The 21,143-nt window shown below is 47.6% G+C and overlaps 1 protein-coding gene and 1 long non-coding RNA gene across 2 annotated transcripts in view; both read left to right on the top strand.

Moving 5' to 3' along the window:
- Nucleotides 1–3,832, top strand: part of LOC128727259 (uncharacterized) — a 33,026-nt gene extending 29,194 nt beyond the window's left edge. Inside the window, exon 3 of the long non-coding RNA XR_008410839.1 lies at nucleotides 2,790–3,832. This is a non-coding gene — a long non-coding RNA (uncharacterized LOC128727259). The remainder of the gene's footprint in view (nucleotides 1–2,789) is intronic.
- Nucleotides 3,833–4,155: 323 nt separating this feature from the next.
- LOC128722599 (hormone receptor 4) overlaps nucleotides 4,156–21,143 on the top strand; it is a 151,884-nt gene continuing 134,896 nt past the window's right edge. Inside the window, exon 1 of the mRNA XM_053816273.1 lies at nucleotides 4,156–4,205. The gene's annotated coding sequence lies outside the window, so the exon portion shown is untranslated. The remainder of the gene's footprint in view (nucleotides 4,206–21,143) is intronic.

Here is a 21,143-nt window from a genome sequence, read left to right as displayed (position 1 = left end):
AATTAATAATTTTGCCTCCCCTCGGCAGCCCACGGAAGCGTATAATTTTCACGTTATCGGCAGCTCGTCGGCTGCTCCTGAACGCGATTCCCGATGGTATCTGGGGTATCGTACATCAAATGTCCTGCTTCCTGTTGTTTTACAGTGCGGCAAATCAAATACACAATCAAACTTGTGATGAATTTTCATGTGCTCGCGATCAGATGTGTAAGAATCACGAACCATTTCGTAATTCAATCTCCTGCTCAACGCCTAAACGCGACGATCCTGGCTGGGATTCAGCTTGATTGGACTACCGTTAATTTAAGGGCAGCAACTAAGAGCACAATCGAAACTTTACCCCTTCGTTTCCGTACGCAGACCGTGCGAACAGTCAACCTGCAACCCAGCACGGCCCGGCCTGTGTGTGCTCTTTATTGCGAAACTTTCACGTCCCTCGGGACATTCTACCAGGCGACGGCCTCCGGCCTCATCAATATGTCAATCAGTTTTCCCGTGGAACCGAGGTCCCTTGTTTTAGGCTTTGTTCCACTCATCAGGTTCAGAAATCCGCCCCGGTACCGATGCTGGGGTTGCATCCCGGCGGGGAAAACATCTCACCGCCACCCTCAGGGGCGCAATATATATCCAACCAGCCCGGTGAACCAGGCCACGATGCCACGATAGTCGAACGTACGAGCACCAAGCTTGTACGAGTGCTGCCGGCATCACCACCGGCCGATCGGGATCCGTGGGGTTTGTTTAGAGGTAAAGTTTCGATATTATTTTCCATTTCCCTCGCTTTTCCGTATCCCCCTAGGGGGGGGGGGGTGGGAAAGCACCGAGAGGGCGAAAGGTTTCGATGCCGTGGCAACTGACCCCGTAACGTAAGCCGTGCACTCAGTCGGTGGAACGGAGAAAATGGGTTTTTCCTGCCACCACTCCATCCCATACACACATACTCTCTCACACACACACACACACACGTTTCATACGATCCTCACTCAATAAGGGAATATGGAAACGCCCGGCTCTTGTGTATTGGGTGAATTTACATGAATGTTTTACTGCTTCGGATATGAAGCGGTTTGAATAAGCACGCCGGAAGGAAAATATACGCACGCACACACCAACAAAAACACACAGTAGGCGGTGTTTTATTTGCCAGGCATTGCAATTAACCTACTTGGATGAGATGAGGTTTTGCACTTGGCTTTATCCACCAAATTTGCATCGTTGTTTTATTTATTCGCAATGAAAATGTAATGAATTCGTCGGAACGGATTCAAGTGCGCGATAGAAAAGCAAAAGTTACATGCACGGGAAAAGAAAAGATTAATTAGCATTGCCGAGTGGCTTTGGCGTTTGCTAAAAGCGCCTTTTGGAAGGAGGTCTCGACCTTATGTCACAAGGTTGGGTTTTTGCTACTTGCGAGACCCACGGGAGCTAGTTTGAAGAGTTAATTTAACTTTTAAATCATTTCCCTTGCCATAATGAATGGTTGGTTTGGCAGAAAAAAAAGCACCGAGTGGAAAAAGAGCTGCTTTTTATTCGCCGCTTAGAAACATGTTTTCTACGTCTATGAGCGTTGCATATTGCTCGAGTGGCTTTTTAACCTTTTGAGGATGCCAAACGCACTGCACGTGTGAGATGCGGTCTATGAAGTAAGCAATCACAATCCTACGTGCTCGCACTGGGGAGAAGAAGAAAAAAACCGGTCCCCAAACGACCACGCTTCAGCCACAGGACGGAACCGCTTTCGAGTGCTTCCGTAAGGTGCGACACGCGGGACGGGTTAAGCTCCCGCAACAGAATGGAGTCGGATTTCCGGTTTGACAGAACTAATCCCCACCCACAGGCGTCCTGACTGCCGGAGGCTTTCCGGAAAAGTAGTTTACCATTCGGTCCTGCACGTACCGTGCTTGCAAACAATCGACTATCACCCGGATTTCCACCGGTGTGAATGGGAGACCACCCCGGGGATAAACAGGTGATGAATTATGGCGAAATTAGCGGAAACTTATCCGGCGAACGCTGCGCCCATCGCTGGCCAATGGGACCGCACTCAGCAAACGCCATTATCGGGTCGGAATGCTGGCGAAAGAGAGATTCACCATCGCTCGCATTGCCCCGCGAGGAAAGGGTGTTCCTTTTGGGCTTCCTGCATTTCCAGACCGGGAAAATTATGTCCCAAACGGGGCGGGACACGGTGGCAGCAGCAAGGATTCATGTGGAAAATGTGCAACATATCCGGCCGTATTCCTCCCCCATCTAATCTCCCACGGGACGGTGTGAGTTGGTGGCGCGAATGATTACGCATTCCAGCAACGGGGTAGTTTTGTTGTTCAAAAACACCTTCACACACTCACACACACAGCGTGTGGGTGCACGTGTGCAGGATTTAACTGCGACATTGTTGTGCAGAATTGTGCACGCCTCGAGTCGGTGCAGCCACCGTTTGGGATTACTCGAAGCCTTTGCTTTCCGAGAAGAAGTTAAAAACTGGCTCACCCTTCACCGTCGGCGTCGCTTGTAAATGTATTGCTAATTTTGCTAATAAAATCCCCTCTTTCCCCATCGTAGAAAACGGATTCGTAATCTCCGCACCGCATTCCGGGTGCTTTATGGCCGGAAAACTCGACGCCCTTAAGCGCGATCAACCGACGACCGGGATATCCTTCCCGGCGTTTGGGCTCATTATGCTACATCACAATACACACACACACACACACACACACACACACACACACATACCCGTTCGCGAGTGCGCATTTTACATCCAATGCATTATGCTTTGTTTTCGTTTGCAGAAGCGCACCAGGAGCTTACCACCCGGCGTGGGACCAGATGCTGGCCTCGGAAATCGGAATCCTGTAGCAGGACGGCACGTGGCCTGGCACTGAGCATAAAACCACCAGCCGCTCGAAGCCGCACCCAGCAAGCTGCCTTCTCGGTGTGTGGGCGTGGGAACGTGCTGATTATGGTTCTTTGTGCCGCTCGAAAGGACCGCAAGTGTGCATCGGGCGTAAACTAGCGTGTGGGTGTACAGTGTACATGGAGTTTTCCTCGTATTCCGCGCACCGTACCGGCTAGAGGGAGAGTTTTTCCCCAAAACGCAAACACACATACGGCATCGCAGCACGGGATACGACGAGTGATGACCACCGGCCAAGCGTGAGACGTGGAAACGTGCTCCTCGCCCCTTCTAGTGAAGGTGGATTTTTTGAGGCGGATGATGAAAAGCGCATCGGAGGAAAAACTCACCCCTGGCTGAGCGGCTCGGATGAAACGAGCGGATGAAAAAGTGACCAACTGATCCTGTGCGAGTGCAAGTGCAAGAGCCGAGTGGTTGTGTTTCGTACGTGAGCGATCAGTGCGTGGGTCAGTACCGTAGCGTGGAATAAGTAAGACCTGACAGTGTGTGTGCGTGCGTGTGTGTGTGGGAAATAAAAAAACGCCCTCTCTTCATCGGCGAGCATTCGAGTTACAGGGTTTTTGAAACGGTTCGCTTTCGTCGTGTATCCTTCTCCCGTCCCGTTTGAGCCCTGCGTTCCTGAAAGGGCGCCTGCCGACACGGATTTTCAATGGTGAATCTCGTCGAGCGGGCCACCACAGACACGACGACGACGGCGACGACGACGACGCCACCAACTCCATCGACGGCGTCGACCGATGTGAGCAGTTTGCAGACCTCCATCTTTCCCTCGACAGTGCCAACGGCTGCCGGTTCGAACGACGCTACCGACCAGCGGTTTCCATTGTTTCTGGACCAGCAGGCTGGCTACACCGCGACCGATTCCGACAACGACGAGCGCTCATCCGCCGCCGGTCTCGACAACGACGCCGACGGCACCGTCGGAGTTCCGGAAAGCGTGGAAAACGTGGTGAACCGGTCGGAACGCATCACCCGCCATCGACCGGCTGGCTCGCCACCACCGGGGACTCTCAACGGGACCGCGAAAAAGCGCTGCCTTCGGTCACCGACGCAACCACCGCTCGGTGACAGCCAGTGCGAATTAACCCATCAACCGACCGGGTGTGCCACCGAGAGCAACGGCATTGACCACGATCACGAAATGTCATCCACCGTTGCAGCCGTCACGGCGGCCGCCAACAAGGCCGTCGCTGCACTCATGCAGTACCGCCAGCAGCAGCAGCAGCAGCAGCAACAGCAGCAGCAGCAACAGCAGCAACAGCAACAATCACAACAACCGGCATCGACAAACGTGAGTAAATCATCCATTCATTCTTACTCATATGCTCAACACGCAGTCTGACGTGTAACGCCTAAAAGGTAGGCAACTCGCGTGACACCTTCGTGCGAATATGAGCGACAGTGTGTCACTTTTTCCTGCATGCAAAGCGTCCAGAGATTTGCAGCGTAAAAAAGTGTCCCCTTAACTCAATTTCGGATACGAATCGAATATTAAACACGTACTGCTCGGTGCTCGGTCTAATTTGAGTGACAAGATTTACCTATAGCTGCGAATGCAACCAGGCTGCTTTCGGTTAAGTGGATTGCTCTGAGGTGGCAGTCCCCTGCTAAAGTAAAAGCGTAATTGAATTCATCTCACAGGCTGCTCGGGGTCGGGAGTTGAGCTTCAGGGCTTTTGCTTTCACGCTCCCCACTCGAAGGTGACGATTGCGAAAGCGATGCCTGCGGGAGACGAGCAACGGTTTCTTATTATTATCGTTCTCCCTCGCCGAGCGTGCAGGATAATTGAACAGCTCGAAGAGCACATTGTCGTTGGTAGCATTGTCGAAACAGAAATGTAATGAAACTTCGGGGTTTTGCGCAAAAACAAAAAGAAAGGTTCATATTCAGCGCCGAGCGGATATTATCATTTTTATTACAATTGTTCCGATGTTCTGGATGCTTTCTGTGCCTGACTGCAGCAGTTACCGAGGTTCGGGAGAGTTGAATCGAATTGCCCTCCTTCGGTTTGAAGGTGAAATCTGTGACACAGCATCTTTGCAAGTGGCGTAGCTCCTCGGCATTCAACTTGTAAACCCCTCTAACTGTGCACAATATCCTGGATGTGAGCCTCGGCCACATTTCATCTTGGCTCGGAGGGGCCTCTACAGCAAAACATTTAATCATTCTTCGCTACTCGTGCCCACATTAGGCTACTGCTTGGACGTTGGCGCAGCTGTACGCCCATAAAACCCTCGGGCAAAACCCCCTTTCGCATCCTCGAAACCGAAACGCGTACATTTCTCTGGAACAACGAAAGTACACAGCATCGTCTTCATCGCCTTTTGGCTAACACCGGCACCGGCCGCGGGAGACGTATTGCAGTGGGAATGAAAATTATTTCATGAATTTTAATTTCCCTACCCCTCCCACCTACACCGTGATCGTGTTGAACCGGAGGGGAAGGATGGGCTCTTCTTCCGTGGTGGCACGCTGAAATCGTCGAAAGGAAATTGGAATACTAAGAAGCATTCCGATCGTTTCACTTACTCAATGTTTTGGCCCCCGTTCAATTGTACCGCGGAAGTACGACCTTGCCAGGATGTAGGGAGGAAGAGAAGCGGAAGCGTTTGAAGGAGAAAAGGACTCTTTAGTAGCTTCCATTTGCCATGCCACGCACGATTGACGTACGCGATACGGAGGCGTTTCGAGCCATCCGAAAATGGTTTTTCCCGCATCAATGAGCTGACAGAACAATGCGAGTGGCGAGACACGCCAAAGAGAGCGAGAGAGAGAGAGAATGTGAGCAACGGGATATAAAACAATCGAGAAAGAAGATGATAATAAAAAAAACAATACCGGTTCCCGAATCCTTCGCCCATCCGTTGGGCGCGCTTGGCTGCGAGGCTAAGTGAATGTTGTGTACCATTAATGCGCCTGCAAGATAGACTACCAGCGTAGCAGTCAGCCGCAGGACACCCACAGGAAGCCCAAGGATTTTCCAAATTCGACGATGGTTGGGACGAGCGGTGAAACTCGGCGGTAAAGTTCGATGGCGCAGGGAATAAATTAACAATCGGGGAAAAAGTTTTCCCGCGTTCCCCTTCGCGCGAATGGTGTGTGTGTGTGTGTATCCGTCCGCAAGTGCCTCGTTGCAGCCGACGCGCCAGCTGGGGATCGGAAGGAGATTTGATGGTTTTCTTTTCTCCTTCCATTTGCCATCTCCTTGCAGTCAACTTTGTTCTTTTCCGGACGGCGGACGGTTCGTGCGGTGCTCGGGCGGGGGAAGTTTAAGTGGCTACAAACAGCAGCAGAAGGGAAATTAATAACATCAATGAGGCAGCTACACGGGAGCCGGAAAGCCCCGCAGGAAATGGGCGGCTCGTGCGGCCCCGCTGGGTGGGGTGTTTATGGGTGAAATTGAAAAGATGCGAGCCCACACCAATGGGGGCCGTATTTTTCTTAGTTTTTATTATTTTTCCTCGGTTTTTTTCTGTTTGCATTCCAACAAACACCCTCTCTTTCTCTCTCTCTCACACACACACACGTTCTCCCACTCTCACAAGACGGGCTTTTGCCCAAAAGCACCACTAATCACGCATCCGGCAATAATGGGACGGTTGAGTTTTCTTTCGTCGACGTTTTTTTGCCAATAATTGAAAAACTTTGGCCTTTCTTATCGCGGCTCGCCGCACATTTTGTCACAATTTTAAGTGAAAGGAAACGCGATAAAGCTGCGTACTGTTGCGAAAGCTGTCCTGTTACCTTTTGTTTCAACACTTTTTGCACAGGCAGCAGCGCAGAAATATCCCAAGAAAAAGTTTCCGTTTTTCCGTCTTTCTCTTTCGGCGCCGCGGTGCAGTGAAGTATAATTAAAAAATACGCAATCCCACCGCTCTGGTGAGGGTTGAGCCCTCGGGGCCGTCGAAAAGTCGTTGGCGCATGAACCACGATACAGCGAACCGTGAAACGGATCCTTTTAGCGTTTGCAGCAGGAAGTGCGAGGGAGGATTGCTGTGGTTTTTCCGCTCGGCCACGAATTCCGGCCCGTCTTGGAATCGGCTTCGTGAGCCAAAACATGAAGTTGTAATGAGCTTTGCTTTTTTTTTTGTAAACCTTTCAGCAGCACTACGCCTTGGGAAATTTCGCACGTAATCCGAATAACTTTCCACGTTGCGTCAAGATTTTGCACGTGTTCTGTTCGTTGTGTTTCGCAGACGAATCAACGCGCATCTCGAGACGCCATCATGTGTCCCGTCTCGATGTACAATCCCACAAGAAGCGCATCGGATGGACAAAACAAACATCAGTTCCTTTGTCGGCCAAACGTCTGCAAAACACGCACCATTTGACGAACCATTTACCATTTCTCCTGAAGAGCTGCCATTGCTCGGTAATGTGTTTCCAGGGTAATGATCGCAGCAGCCATTGATTTTGGAGAAGCACATTTTTCTCGGCCATCGCCAAAAGCAAGTAGCTCCAGCATCGTAGCAGGCGCTCGGCAAAATAGTCCAATCTGCTGGCCATCTCTCTGAGCGCACCCTTATTAACTTGTCACGGCGCAGCGTGCTGCCGATGGCACTCTAATCAAATTTATGTTCATTAAGCCCGCTGTGTTGCCGTCACCCAAAACGGGGACCATTTCTCCCGCGGCGTGCGAGCCACACGGAAATAAAAACAATCATGGGGTGGGCGCGTCACATCGTCCAGGAAAGAAAGAAAGAGAGAGAGAGAGCGCGCGTGGAAAAGAGAGCTGTCACCACCCGCGAGGGTCTTGGTGGGTTTTGGTATTGTTTTTCCCTCGTCCCTTGGCCGGGTGGCGGCTTTTCCCGATTAAATTCGTGCGTATCGATGGGATTCGATTATCGTAACGTTTTCATGAACGATCACACTTCGACGGGACGAGGGAACACGTTTCCTTCATCTTGCGGCGAAGGCAAACCGGCCGTTATCGTTCATTGACGTAGCGTGGGAACGTTGGTGGTGCTTGCTTGGGCTTTTGGGGTGGCGATAGCTTGCAGCATAATTGTTTACGGGAGCGTGTGCCTTTTTTTTACGGTCCATCGAAAGAAACGAACTATTTGATGTAATCCAATGCACACAAATGGGAAGCTTTCTCTCAATAAGCCATCGCTCTAGGAAATCTAAACAAATATTTACTCCCAGCGCTCCGACATGGCGAGGATATATTGTTTGTTGCGAGAAAGCACTCCACGCGAGTGGCACTTGTGTCAGTTTGGCGTACGATTCAACAGCAACGTACAATGGCGCGTTCTAGAGGTCTCGTACCTTTTCGCCAAACAGGCGCGAGCAAACATTAATATTCGCGCACATCAAAAAGCGCACCATCGCAAGATATCATATTATTGCACCGCCTCTGGCTGCGACGGGAGCAACATCAAACACGGACTCGCGGAAGAACGGCTCAAAATAAATTTGTGCAGCGCTAGCAGATCTGCCCATTTTATGGCGAAACGAGTGCTTCGTAAGGAAAATTAAAAGCCTCAAGCGGTCCGGTGGCCGAAGCCGGCCCCGGAACAAAAGCTCAAACGCCAGCGAACAACGCAAACAGCGAGAAAAACATCGCTTGCATCTGCGCCCACACCCGGAAGGCGTTTCTGTCGGCAAGAACAACCTTCCGGAAGCCACAGGCCGCTCCGTTGATGAGCAAACGGAAGGCGCTTGTCCTGCGTACATTAGCGTTGTTGCGCGAACCGTGTGGACGTGGTGTGTCCTTGTCCGATGGACTGCTTCCGAATGGCCCATCCGTCGGCGCAATCTCGTCCTGATCGTTGCGGTGGCCATTTTCATCCGATACTCACCGCATTCTGGTTTGAATAGCCCTGACAGCGAGTAGCCCATCGTGTTTTTGCGCTGCGGCCAATTTTATCACGTTTTCCCGCTAATGGAGGAAAATCGACATCGCGCTTGCGGAGGTGGACGTTTGATTAAACTCCAGAAACGTCCGCTTTATGTGACCTTTTGAGACTACAACGTTACACAAAAAAATCTATTCTTATTTCTTCAATGAAGTGCTTCTTTTTCGCTGGAAAATCAAGCTTAAAGCTTATGCGATTCTAATCACATTCATTATCACTCACCTGATCGTCTGTGTTATTGAATTTCGTTTCCTATTTCGAAATATTGTTATCACCAATTTATTCTGCGATATGATAGACTTCCGAGAATGTAAGAGAGCGAACAAAACACACACACACTCAACTCGCACGAACGAGAAAAGGTCTACGGCTCTCCTAGGCTCGGGAGCTGCTGGGACGGAAATCGATGATCGTTAATGTTCCGCTTTTCGCTCGACTTCCGGTCATTTTCCCGTCTTTATAGCCTGCGCACCGGTTGCCGAACCAAACCGTTGCGAAAGGGATGCGGTTTTTGGCCCGCCCCAGGGAAGCTTTAAAATCGTTCCCGGTCGTTTGGAGCAAATTTAATCAGCCACCTGTAAGCCTTTCCACCGTCTGGTGGAACCCGCCCCCAAAGGACGAGGGTGGCAATCGGTGCCGAATGTTCAATCCCGACGGAGCATTCCTGTCGAGCCGAACGCAATTTCCCGACAAATCTCCGCTCCGCGCTGATCGCTGGAAAATGCTGATTACAGCCGCCAGGGTGGCAATGGAAATTAATTGGATTTTTATTACACCTCATATCGGTCCCTTCCACCTTCCGGGCGGTCATCGGCTTCGATGATTCGCTGTCTCGCTTTTGCTCGTTCGCGCGCTTTGTTTCGTTATTCAAATGACGTCAAATCAAAAAAATCACAAGGACACGGCCGTCGGCCGTTTGGCCAGGCTCGTTTTTCTGCATTTTGTCCGTGGTCCACGAATGGTTCTCGCGCTGCCCGAAGGTGGGAGGAAAAGATAATCATCTGACGATTACGATTTCCCACCCGCACCCAGAGATTTTAATGTTCCGGTATATATATATATATATATATATATATATATATATATATATATATATATATATATATATATATATATATATATATATATATATATATATATATATATATATATATATATTTCTTTTTTCCGGCCAGTGATTGCATGCTTGCTTCGTATAATTTTTCAGTTTCGTCTCTTCGAGCGAGCTTTTTTATGGCCCAGAGTTGAAATCGCATCTTTTTTTTTCCTACTTCTTTTGATGAAACAGGCCATAAAATGCACGGCCAAACCATCATTAAGGCATTACGTTTCTTTATGCTTTTAATTTGCGCAAATAACACCTCCACCCACCCCGTGGGGTGGGTGGTTTTTTCTTTCCCCCTTTTTTTGAGGGGCAGTTAATGCCCACGTATCACATTTCGGTTGTGTCGCCAAGCGAAATAAAAGCTCCCTTACGTAGATTGTGATTTCCGGTTCGATTGCGAGGACTCACCGAGAATGGCACGAGCAAAAGCCAGACAGCATGAGCAACACGTGGTCCGGCAATCGAATCCGGGGAGGTGGGTGTGGGAAGCGATCAAAAATTAACAATTGACGCGAACAATAGTCAATTTGTCTTGGTTGTGAGATCACGTGAAAAATTAAGATTAATTCTGCCGCCAAAACCGTCCGCTTTCTCTCCGCGTGGGGGCCACTTATTGCGACCGGCGGCTTTATTGCGCAATCGATCGATAAAACCAATAAATCATTGGTGGCGTTTTTTTGCTTTCTTTCCCTTGTGTTGCGCGAAAAAGCTTGCAGCACTTCCACCGCAACACGTACATATTGAGGGGGGTAAAAGGGAATGAACCGAACAAAAATTACAACGAAGCAATTACGGCGATGAAATACGACGGCAGCTCCGTGCGCTAATCCATCATATTTCGCTGCTCTCCCGAAAGCTCTGCGTCAACAGACGATTTCAATTATAATTTCCCACTCCCTCCCAAACAGGGTGGGGGAGCCAGGTTTGCTCGTTTGGTCGCTTCAATGGCCTTTCGCAGCATCGCTGGTTTGTTCATGTCAACGGACGCGACCGTCGAGCAGCGTCACCACAACCGAACATTGGATGCTTATTTTTCCTTCCTCACTTGGGTTTCGCAGTGCTCGAAAAAGGGCCAATTCTGCCAGACGCTCGTGAAGACGCTCGATAGAACTGCGCCGCTTGGTGTGAGGAAGTTAATAAGAATTCACTTAACCACACAAATGCGCTCGCACAATGAGCACGCTTTCCACGCTTCGAAAGGGCGACATCCCGAGGGCACTTTACTGTCCATCTGGCGCACAGTGGGCTCGCAGCAACCACGCGCATGTCCTTTCGATCAAGCGGTGCATTAGATTGATCCAATATTTGCCCTTATTTTGCGTTTTCAACAACCGGGACGATGAAGAACGTTTTTTCCCTTCCCCAACTTTGGCCACCACGGCCAATCTCACTGAGCCCTTGGGTTCTTTCCCACTTCCGGTGGTGCACGTCATCGGAAGCATTTTTCAATTCAAGCGTGCTCTGTCAATGCGACTCTTCACCGAACCCAAAAATCACCCCACAGGTGCCCACTTTGCCTTGCGCTCACCCATGGCTCTTCTCCGTTATTTCCGATTGGCAATTTCACCTGGCTTTTGCTCGGAAAACTCCATGCCCCAATAGCCCGTTGTTCCCTTCCAATTGGCTCATGAATTATGGATGATGGAAGGAAATGTTGTGACTGTTCCCAACCGCCCCCACAGGGCCAGCACTGGGCTGCTCCTTGCGCTCGTTGTCGAAAAAGTGAAAGCACTTCAATGGTGGCACCACCCGAAACAATCCACCCGTTTGAGCCCGGTGAGCTACTTCTAGCGGGCACGTGGGACTCGGTGGATTGATCTGGATCTGGAGCACTTTTTTTTTTGTTACGAACCCACGGAACACGGAAGCGAACGAACGATGTATTGATTTGTATCGAGCCGATGACAGTTCACTGTGTTTTTTGGGGACAGAAAAGCGACCGAAAAACAAAAGCTCAAAATAAACAGGCAAAGATGGAATAATACGCCCTAACAAACCATCGGAATCACACGCCAGGTAAGCATCCCTCGGGGTATTTCCTAGCGAATGCCAGCACGGTCCAAAATCCATCACACCGGAAACCGGATGAACAAATATATCGCACACGCCAAATCGCTCCACGAACAACGCAACGAAAGCATGTAAAACGTTTACACCTTTGAAGTTGGGGTGTTTTTTTTTCTCATGTTTTACCGTTTGCATGCGTGTGGCTCTTTTTCCACCGTGCAAAGAAGGCACATCATCGACGATCGATCGGGTTGTGGTTTCGGTTTTGGGGCTCCCCGTAATCCGGGGCGGTCCGGTGGCGAGCTAAATATACTGACACTGGCTTTAACGAGGTGACTTTATGGCGATGGGTCGTAATAAACTTTGCAGCAGCGCGCCTGGGTGAGACGACCCAGCCAGCTGTGACAGATCTGTGCCACTGCTGAGACTAGAGACACACCCCACGGTTGGGAGCTTTTGCAAACAATACCCTTTTACCGGCGCCGGGTAGCATTATGCCTTTCGTCACCCCGTTGCCATCAATTTCAATTTCATCCCCGAAATGTGGCTTCTACCCCGATGGAGGCGTCCTGCGTTTCCTCAGCTAAGTGGTGAAGGTGCTACATGTTTCGCTGTACGATACCGTGGCCTGCGGGCTTTGAAGTAGTTAAACCGTACGAATGCGGTCACCAGCCTGAAGGCAGGGTGGATCTTCCGGGACCAACTCGGACCGACCATGCGAACGAGCCCGATCTTAACTACGAGATGCGACTTACTTTAGATGGTTTTGAGGATATTGTTTTTTTTTGTTTTTTGTTGGTTGTTACCTCGGGCATGCTCCAGTATCCAACAGGGCAGACGGATGTTGCACACCAGTTGGCCAGAGACCTTGGCCACGCAGGATAGGAACCGAGTCACACAGTGAGCTCCACGTTGTTAAAACTGCAAAACATCCCCCCCCCCCCCCCCCACAACGAATGCAAACCGTGTCATAGCTTACTGAGTATGTGTGTTTTCTTTGAAGCTTGGGAGCTATGGAAACCACCCCCGGGGTTGGTTTTTCAGTCAATCCACGCTGAATGGAAGTACCAGTTTCGAGGGGCTCAGCGAGGTGGCCAGATTCTAGCAAATGAGAACGGGTTAGAATAAAACTAGTGAAAGCCAAACGCTCGCAACCTCGTAACCAATTTACAAAACAGTTTCATCCGTTTCCGTTTCTGCACATGCTCCACGGGGGATTAGGATAGTGTAGGTGGGTCTGGAAAATCCATCCAGCAAAAAGCGCTCCCTAGGGTTGTTTCATATTCCGAGGAAATTATGCTGCTAATGAATCGATTTAGCTGGACAGCAAGCGAAAGGAAGAACCTAGCACACGGATTCCGTCCGAAAAACTTCTGGGTTTTTTTCACAAGCTTTGGTGTAAGTTCTATGGGCGAGATAGTTACGAATAGGTCAAAGTGGTCGTTTTGTGCGTTTATGCTTGCATAATTAAATACCGCATCAACGATGGATGGCTGGATCTGAGGCTAGTGGGTGTAAGGTACTGTTAAAGTTATAAGCGGGAATAAGTCTGGCACGTGAGGCAGGAAGACGACAAACGCTGCTTGTAATTTAATTACTGTAAATCAAATATGAATTTATGATATACATCTTGAATGCCATTTTAGGACGGTATAACGATATTTTGAGACCTATTCGACGGAATTCTAGCAAAGGAAAACTTTGTTTATGCTAACACATACCGCTAGTTCTTCCTTCATTACGTTTGGTAATGTTTTTATTTTCTGTACAGCCTTATCTGCTCTAATTACATTATTCGTCCACTTATTTTAGGTTTGAACAATTTTCTTTGCGTAGCGTTTCTCGGCGATGAATTTGGCGAAAGCTCATGAAGCGTTTCGGTTCATGCATGGTTCATTCAAAAACGCTTCGTGAACACCATCTATTGTAATGATTGTATAAAATGAATGTTCAACGACGACATCTAGCGGCAAATATTGGTATCGTGAGTAAGATAGGTAATCATTTCAAAATGTCTTCGCTACCTGGTAGAGGGCTACCAGTCAGTAAGAGCAGTAAAACCGCGAGGACGAAAAGGATATGCCAAGAAAAGAAAGAATTTAAAAATCAATTTACTATCTCCTTATAAAATTTTAAGTTAAAATCTACTGATTAGATTTCGGATGCAAACGTTTAGCAAATAACCGAATATAGAAATACAAGGAAAATCAAACTTCTCAAACTTTCATTTCGAACTTCTATGCCGTATTCATTATGCGATGTATATTTTAATGATCTGAAAATGAAAGAGCAATGGGTAAAAACTTTAGAAGAATTCTAGGAGAACTATGTTGTGATATTTCTGATAGGTAAATTCTTGGCATTATAAGTGTAATTTTATACATTTGAGCTTGTCTGTAATTGTAAAACAAGATTTCGTAAGGAATAGATTCTATTATTTATTTTTAATTATTACTATGAATGTACACAGATAAAGCAATCTTGACACATTTGTGGCTGATCCCGGCAACCAGGGCAGTATGTATTCGCTTTTTTTAGATTTGTACGTGCCTTTAGCCGATCCATGCAGTTTCTTGTCAGGATGTAGCATCGTTTGCATGCACGTCTGATAGGTTTTCCTTGCTCATTTCTCCGAACCATGATAACATGCTTTGATTTAGGTATTACACAATTTTCAGTAAAGCTGGGTGGAGGTAATGCTAATAATTTCTCCGTAATGATTTCTTGAAAGCTACGAATATTAATCTTTTGATTTGTGATTTTTTTGTAAATCACAAACGCGTTAAACATTGAAACTCCGAGTAAAAGATGTATTCCTAATTTACGGTACCATTTCAAACCCTTTCTTGTGATAACTGAACTTAATACAACTTTATCGGAATAGTTGACAGCGCACAGTCTCTTATTGTGTTCTAAAAAGGCCAGCGGTTTGAATTTTGTAATCAGTGCGTCGAATGAGGGATGATCATTCAAGTTTGAGTAGCTCTGTACCATGACTGGATGGTGCTTCGTGGATAGTACCCACATATCTTGATTGTCTCGCCATTTCAGCATAACAATACCATTATCATCTTCTTTGGCTACGACTTGCCCTTTTTCAAGTTTGTGAGCGATGATGACCTTTGGAAAGTGTTTTCTATAATGGCGAACATTTCCAACTAAATGGGTTTTCCGCTCAAGACACGTTTTGGCCAAATCATAACTTGTATCAAAATTACTTATGTATAAAGTGCGTCCCTTGTCCAAGAGTTTATCCGCGAGCTGGAGACATACATTCTGCGGTAATCCAGTTTCTCGGATTCCTTCAGATGATTTACCGACATACATTTTCATACTCCACGTATAGCCTTCGTCCGAACACAGCTTGAACAGATTGATTCCGTATTTGCAGGCCGTTCGCGGAATATATTGTTTAACTACAGGACTTCCACGCCATGGAATTAGCGATTCTTCTATTACAATATCCTCGCCAGGAGTATAGACTTGTTGATATTTTTCTTGAAGTTTGTTTAAAAATGGCAACATTTGTTCAAACCGATTGCCTTGGGTAGCGGTCCTTTTACCGAAGAATTGTAAGTTACCCAGTAATAGTTGAAACCTGTTCCGTGACATTGTTCTTGATGGTACGTTAAAGTTATACATTGCTTTTTTTGACCAGTAGTTGGACATAGGACCGGCATTTACGAAACCCATCCACAACAATAAGCCAAAAAATTGCTTCATTTCACACGGATCAGTTAGTTTCCAATTATTCATGCGTGAGCTTCGTGTAAGCGATACTTTTTTCAACTTTCGTTTCACATAACGGTTTGTTTCGTTTACAAGTATGTTTATAATGTCGTCATCAACGAACAATGAAAATACGTCGTAAGGATTTACATCCACCGGCAACAGCACATTGAGAGAATTGGTTTGCTCAAACGTAAATGATTTTTGTCGACCACTAACGTGATGCCATTTAATATTATCAACTCGTGTTTTTTCCTTACTGTCAAATGTTTTTTCTTCTTCCAATAGTAATTCACGGAAAATCTCACGCAAAGAAACTTTATCATCATTATCATCATCGCTTAGATCAGGATCAGAATCGGAATATTCAATTTTGATACACTTCTTCCCATTTTGCTGTTTGGTATCTTCCTCATCACTATCATCTGAACTTTCGTGCAGTATTTCAATATCTTTCTCAAATTTTTTTTTATTATTATTATCGGAGGGGCTAGATTCATCCATGTTTAGTCAATATCGGAAAATTTGGACAAAAAGATAGTTTGTATAGCTACAGAATATATATAGCTTATTTATGTATGACGGCCGTTTAAGAAATACCAGCTGAGTCGTGTTCAGCTCGGTCTGTAATTTTTTACCACAGTAGATTTTGTGTCAAAGAACTCAGCGAGATATTCGTTACTAAAAAATATGAGTAAAGTAGTGCACACTTTAACGCAGTTTAAACTAAACACTTTGCTTATAACCGCATGGTCGTCTACGTAGTAATGAGGCGTACATGAGCAGCATAGGAAGCACACTTTAAATCGTTTCGTTTCAGGAAATTCTTCAAAATAGCACTTTACAGCGCTAGCGGCATAGAGTGCTGATCGACCCTGAAAACGCTGAAGTACGGAATCACACCAGCCCTAACGAACGCCGGTCCAACGTTCATCACAGACACCACCACACCAGCTTTCCTCACTGCTTCACAGTGCTCGTACCAACACAATCCGAGCAGGCTGGGTAAAAATGATCAAACGTAAACGTCGGAAGCGGCTGCCAGGCTTATCCTGGATGATGCGAATAATATCGGTCCTTAAGCAGCATGCAAGTTTCTTCAATCGCGATAAATAAACAGAATGGCACACTGAACGTCGCACCAGTGGCATCCCATAACGCAGCAAGTCCAAACACGCACCACGCTTATCAGAACGCTAACGTCACACACGCCCAACTAATGGCAGCACATTGTCCGGGAGTAAGAACCAAGCAGTTTTTAGGCCAATTCGATGGAATAAACAAGAGTGGCAGGGATTCCGACCAATAGATTGATCAAAATCGTCCACTTCAAGCGAACACAATACCGATACCTGCTGTTACGATGACGTTTGTGTGACGGAAAATTTGTGCTAACTATTGACCCAAGTTGGGTGTCCGTTTTTGACAGCCGCGCACGGAGTGAGCACGATTCGCGAGAACGGGAGAGCGCAAGCACGAGCGAGAGCGTATCATCGTCTTGACTCTCTTTCGCTCTCTGTTTAAATTATTTTGTTTACGCCCTAGCAATTCGAGATGTTGTCCCGTTTGCATGCGGGAAAATTGCTCAATTTTCCTAATAACGAAAACGGGAAAACTGGCTGGCATCACAGTAGCCACCCCGTCGTCAAGGGGATATCGTTATCTGTGTGAAAAAAGTGTGTGATCGAGAAATGAATTTATATCAGCGCATCACCTAAGCAATGCTTACACGGGCGTATGACGACGCACGTCAACGTACATTGTTGGAAACAAATGCGTCTTCCCAAAAATTTACCATGTGTTCTAAAAGCACATTGCTTTTCCCCTTGGTTATTTCGAACCGGCGGCCAAGAGTGATGACGATTCAAACACTTGCTCTCGCGCTCACGCACGTATGCCAAGTCACCGTGAAGAGAGGCTCTCTTTCCAAATCTCTCTCCAGGCTCTCACTCTCAATTGACCCGAGTACAGAGAGGATCGCGAAGAGAGAGAGAGCCTGGATCCCACAAGTATGCGAGAGAAAGAGACACAGCAACCAACAAACGATCCCGGCAATATAAAGAGAGAGAGACGCGCGACACTTTTTTACTCAACTTTTTTCTTTGCCAAGCTTCTCTCACCCAGCCAAAAGTCCCAGCTTCTTCATCATCTTCTCGTCGGACGAAATTTTGGCAACGCACCCGGCTCGGTTGGTACATCATCTATGGCCCGGCCATTCTTGTTCTTCTCTCTCGCTCATACCTCCATCTCTTGCAGGCACTCGTGCTGTCGTCCCTTCAGCATCCGACAACATCGCCTTTTCCTATTTTCTACGCAGAATCTTTCCCTCTTTTACCGGCGTGTGCACGCAAACAACCAGCACCAGCGCCAGCGTTCGAGCAAAGGACATTTCCCTCTATTCCCGCTGTTCTATCGGTTGCTCTAGCGTAGGGACAAGGACACACACACGCACATGCTAGCCAAAATGAAAGTGAAAGCAGGATAAAATGCAACTTTTCCGAGATCTAAGCCCGTACAACACGTTGCCCGGAACTCTTCCGAGTCAATTGTCGATCAACGACACGGCACGTAGCACGAGGACGACCTTGTTTTGGGAGCACTACTTCATTTCACTTCCAGCACAATCGAACGCCATCCATTCTTCCTTCTTTCCGATGTCACTATCTTTGATGCCACTAGAATTAAAAGCGGTTCGCATTGGCCGCCTTATGTTCATCTAAATCCAATCCACGCCAGTATAATGTCTGGGATGCTTTATCACTCTTTCATGCTCTCTCGTCATTAGAACCCGTTACGTTCTGGCTCAATAAAGGTAACACAAGACGACAGCATATTTATTCACCATGCTTTCAAACGGATAACATTTGGGGGAAAAAAATATCCTTGCATGTAAAATTACATGTACAGCATTGCAGAATAGTTTATAAACATGAAAAGAGATAGTTGATAAAAAAATTTAAAAGTGTTAAATAATGCACGATTATACTTTGAATTTAAATTTGTAAATATTCAAAATATTTTATCTCAACCATTAGTTTAAGCATTAAATTATCATGAGCCTACTTAGCAAGAGCGTAAATCTCGTCTGTTGTCGTTCAAAAGCACTGGCCAAAAATGGAGCCGAATAACGTCAGCTGGCATCTTCATTTAACCAAAGTTTGATGGTTTTGTTGCGTGTGCTAGCGCTACTAATGAAAGAGAGCGAGAAAGAAAGTGCTACAGCATGCGAGACATTCCACTCTGGCGTTTATCGGCAGACAGGTTTCAAAAGGCGGACAAAAGGCGGGTAGTGCGGATCACTTTTAATTCTAGTGGCATCAAAGATAGTGACATCGGAAAGATGGAAGAATGGATGGCGTTCGATTGTGCTGGAAGTGAAATGAAGTAGTGCTCCCAAAACAAGGTCGTCCTCGTGCTACGTGCCGTGTCGTTGATCGACAATTGACTCGGAAGAGTTCCGGGCAACGTGTTGTACGGGCTTAGATCTCGGAAAAGTTGCATTTTATCCTGCTTTCACTTTCATTTTGGCTAGCATGTGCGTGTGTGTGTCCTTGTCCCTACGCTAGAGCAACCGATAGAACAGCGGGAATAGAGGGAAATGTCCTTTGCTCGAACGCTGGCGCTGGTGCTGGTTGTTTGCGTGCACACGCCGGTAAAAGAGGGAAAGATTCTGCGTAGAAAATAGGAAAAGGCGATGTTGTCGGATGCTGAAGGAACGACAGCACGAGTGCCTGCAAGAGATGGAGGTGTGAGCGAGAGAGAAGAACAAGAATGGCCGGGCCAGAGATGATGTACCAACCGAGCCGGGTGCGTTGCCAAAATTTCGTCCGACGAGAAGATGATGAAGAAGCTGGGACTTTTGGCTGGGTGAGAGAAGCTTGGCAAAGAAAAAAGTTGAGTAAAAAAGTGTCGCGCGTCTCTCTCTCTTTATATTGCCGGGATCGTTTGTTGGTTGCTGTGTCTCTTTCTCTCGCATACTTGTGGGATCCAGGCTCTCTCTCTCTTCGCGATCCTCTCTGTACTCGGGTCAATTGAGAGTGAGAGCCTGGAGAGAGATTTGGAAAGAGAGCCTCTCTTCACGGTGACTTGGCATACGTGCGTGAGCCCGAGAGCAAGTGTTTGAATCGTCATCACTCTTGGCCGCCGGTTCGAAATAACCAAGGGGAAAAGCAATGTGCTTTTAGAACACATGGTAAATTTTTGGGAAGACGCATTTGTGTCCGCCAATGCACAAAACCCTACGCAAGGATGTGTGCATTCACGTACGTTATAAACCGCGCGTGTTAGCATGGCTTAGTTGATGCGCTGATGTAAATTCGTTTCCCGATCACACACTTCTTTCACACACATAACGATATCCCCTTGACGACGGGATGGCTGCTGGGATGCCAGCCAGTTTTCCCGTTCTAGATGGTAGGAAAATTGAGCGATTTTCCCTCGTGCAAACGGGACAGCATCTCGAATTTCTAGGGTGTAAGCGAGTCAACTGAAACGGAGAGCGAAAGAGAGTCAAAACGACGCTACGCTCTCGCTCGTGCCTGCGCTCTCGGCGCTCTCCGGGAGCGCTTTCGTTGCACTCTCTCGCTCTCACAAATCTTGCTCACTGCGTGCGGGGCTGTCAAAAGCACCCAGCCAACTTGGGAAAATAGTTAGCAAAAATTTTCCGTCGCACGAACATCATCAGCGCAGGTATCGTTCGCGCGTTCGCTTCAAGAAGTGGGCGATTTTGACTGGTCTATTGGTGGGAATCCTTACGGCGCTTGTTTATTCCATCGAGTGAACCGTTAGCCTGTGGATTGCTTGAGTCATACTTCCGGACAATGTGCAGCCATTAGCCGTGCGTGTGTGACGCGAGTGTTCTGATAAGCGTGGTGCGTGTTTTGATTTGTTGTGCAATTGGGATGCTGCTGTTTGTCCGTTTCCTGTCGCGAACGCTCAAGACGCTGTGACGACGTGCGCTTGCTGGCAAATCACGGCCTCGGACGTGTACATTGTAGTGTCCTGTTTGTTTGCCGCGATTGAGGGTTTTGCGGGCTGCTTCAGGACCGCTAGTATTTCCATCATCCCGGATAAGCCTAGCAGCCGCCTCCAACGTTGACGTTTAATCCTTTTTTTTCCCAGCCTGCTGGGATTGTGTTCGTGCAAGCGCATGGACCAGTAAAGAAGGCTCGTGCGGTGGTGTCCGTGAGCGACGTTGGGCTCGCGCGCATTAGTGGTGGTGTGATTTCGAGCTTTATGCTGTACCATCCTCGCAAGGATATATCCCAGGATAAGGGTAGCGTAACCAAAAATCGGCCAGCAGCTTCGCGTTAATCTTGGCAGCGCTTGTAGCAGGTTCCGTCGGCAAATTGTGCTCCCATCGCATGACGCAAAAAAAAAATGGAGCTTTGATAAAGCTGGCTCGTGACTGTTTGGTGAAATTCCACATGGGAACCGACTGAGTGTGTATGTTTTATTTTGTGCTCCATTCGTTTCGCGTTATCGAGCGCTCGTCTGGTTGGGAAGAAAAATCTCAGTCCTTTTTTTCGTT

Source organism: Anopheles nili, chromosome 3, assembly GCF_943737925.1.
Source record: "Anopheles nili chromosome 3, idAnoNiliSN_F5_01, whole genome shotgun sequence".
NCBI lineage: Eukaryota > Metazoa > Arthropoda > Insecta > Diptera > Culicidae > Anopheles > Anopheles nili.
This window is presented reverse-complemented; position numbering and strand designations above follow the sequence as displayed.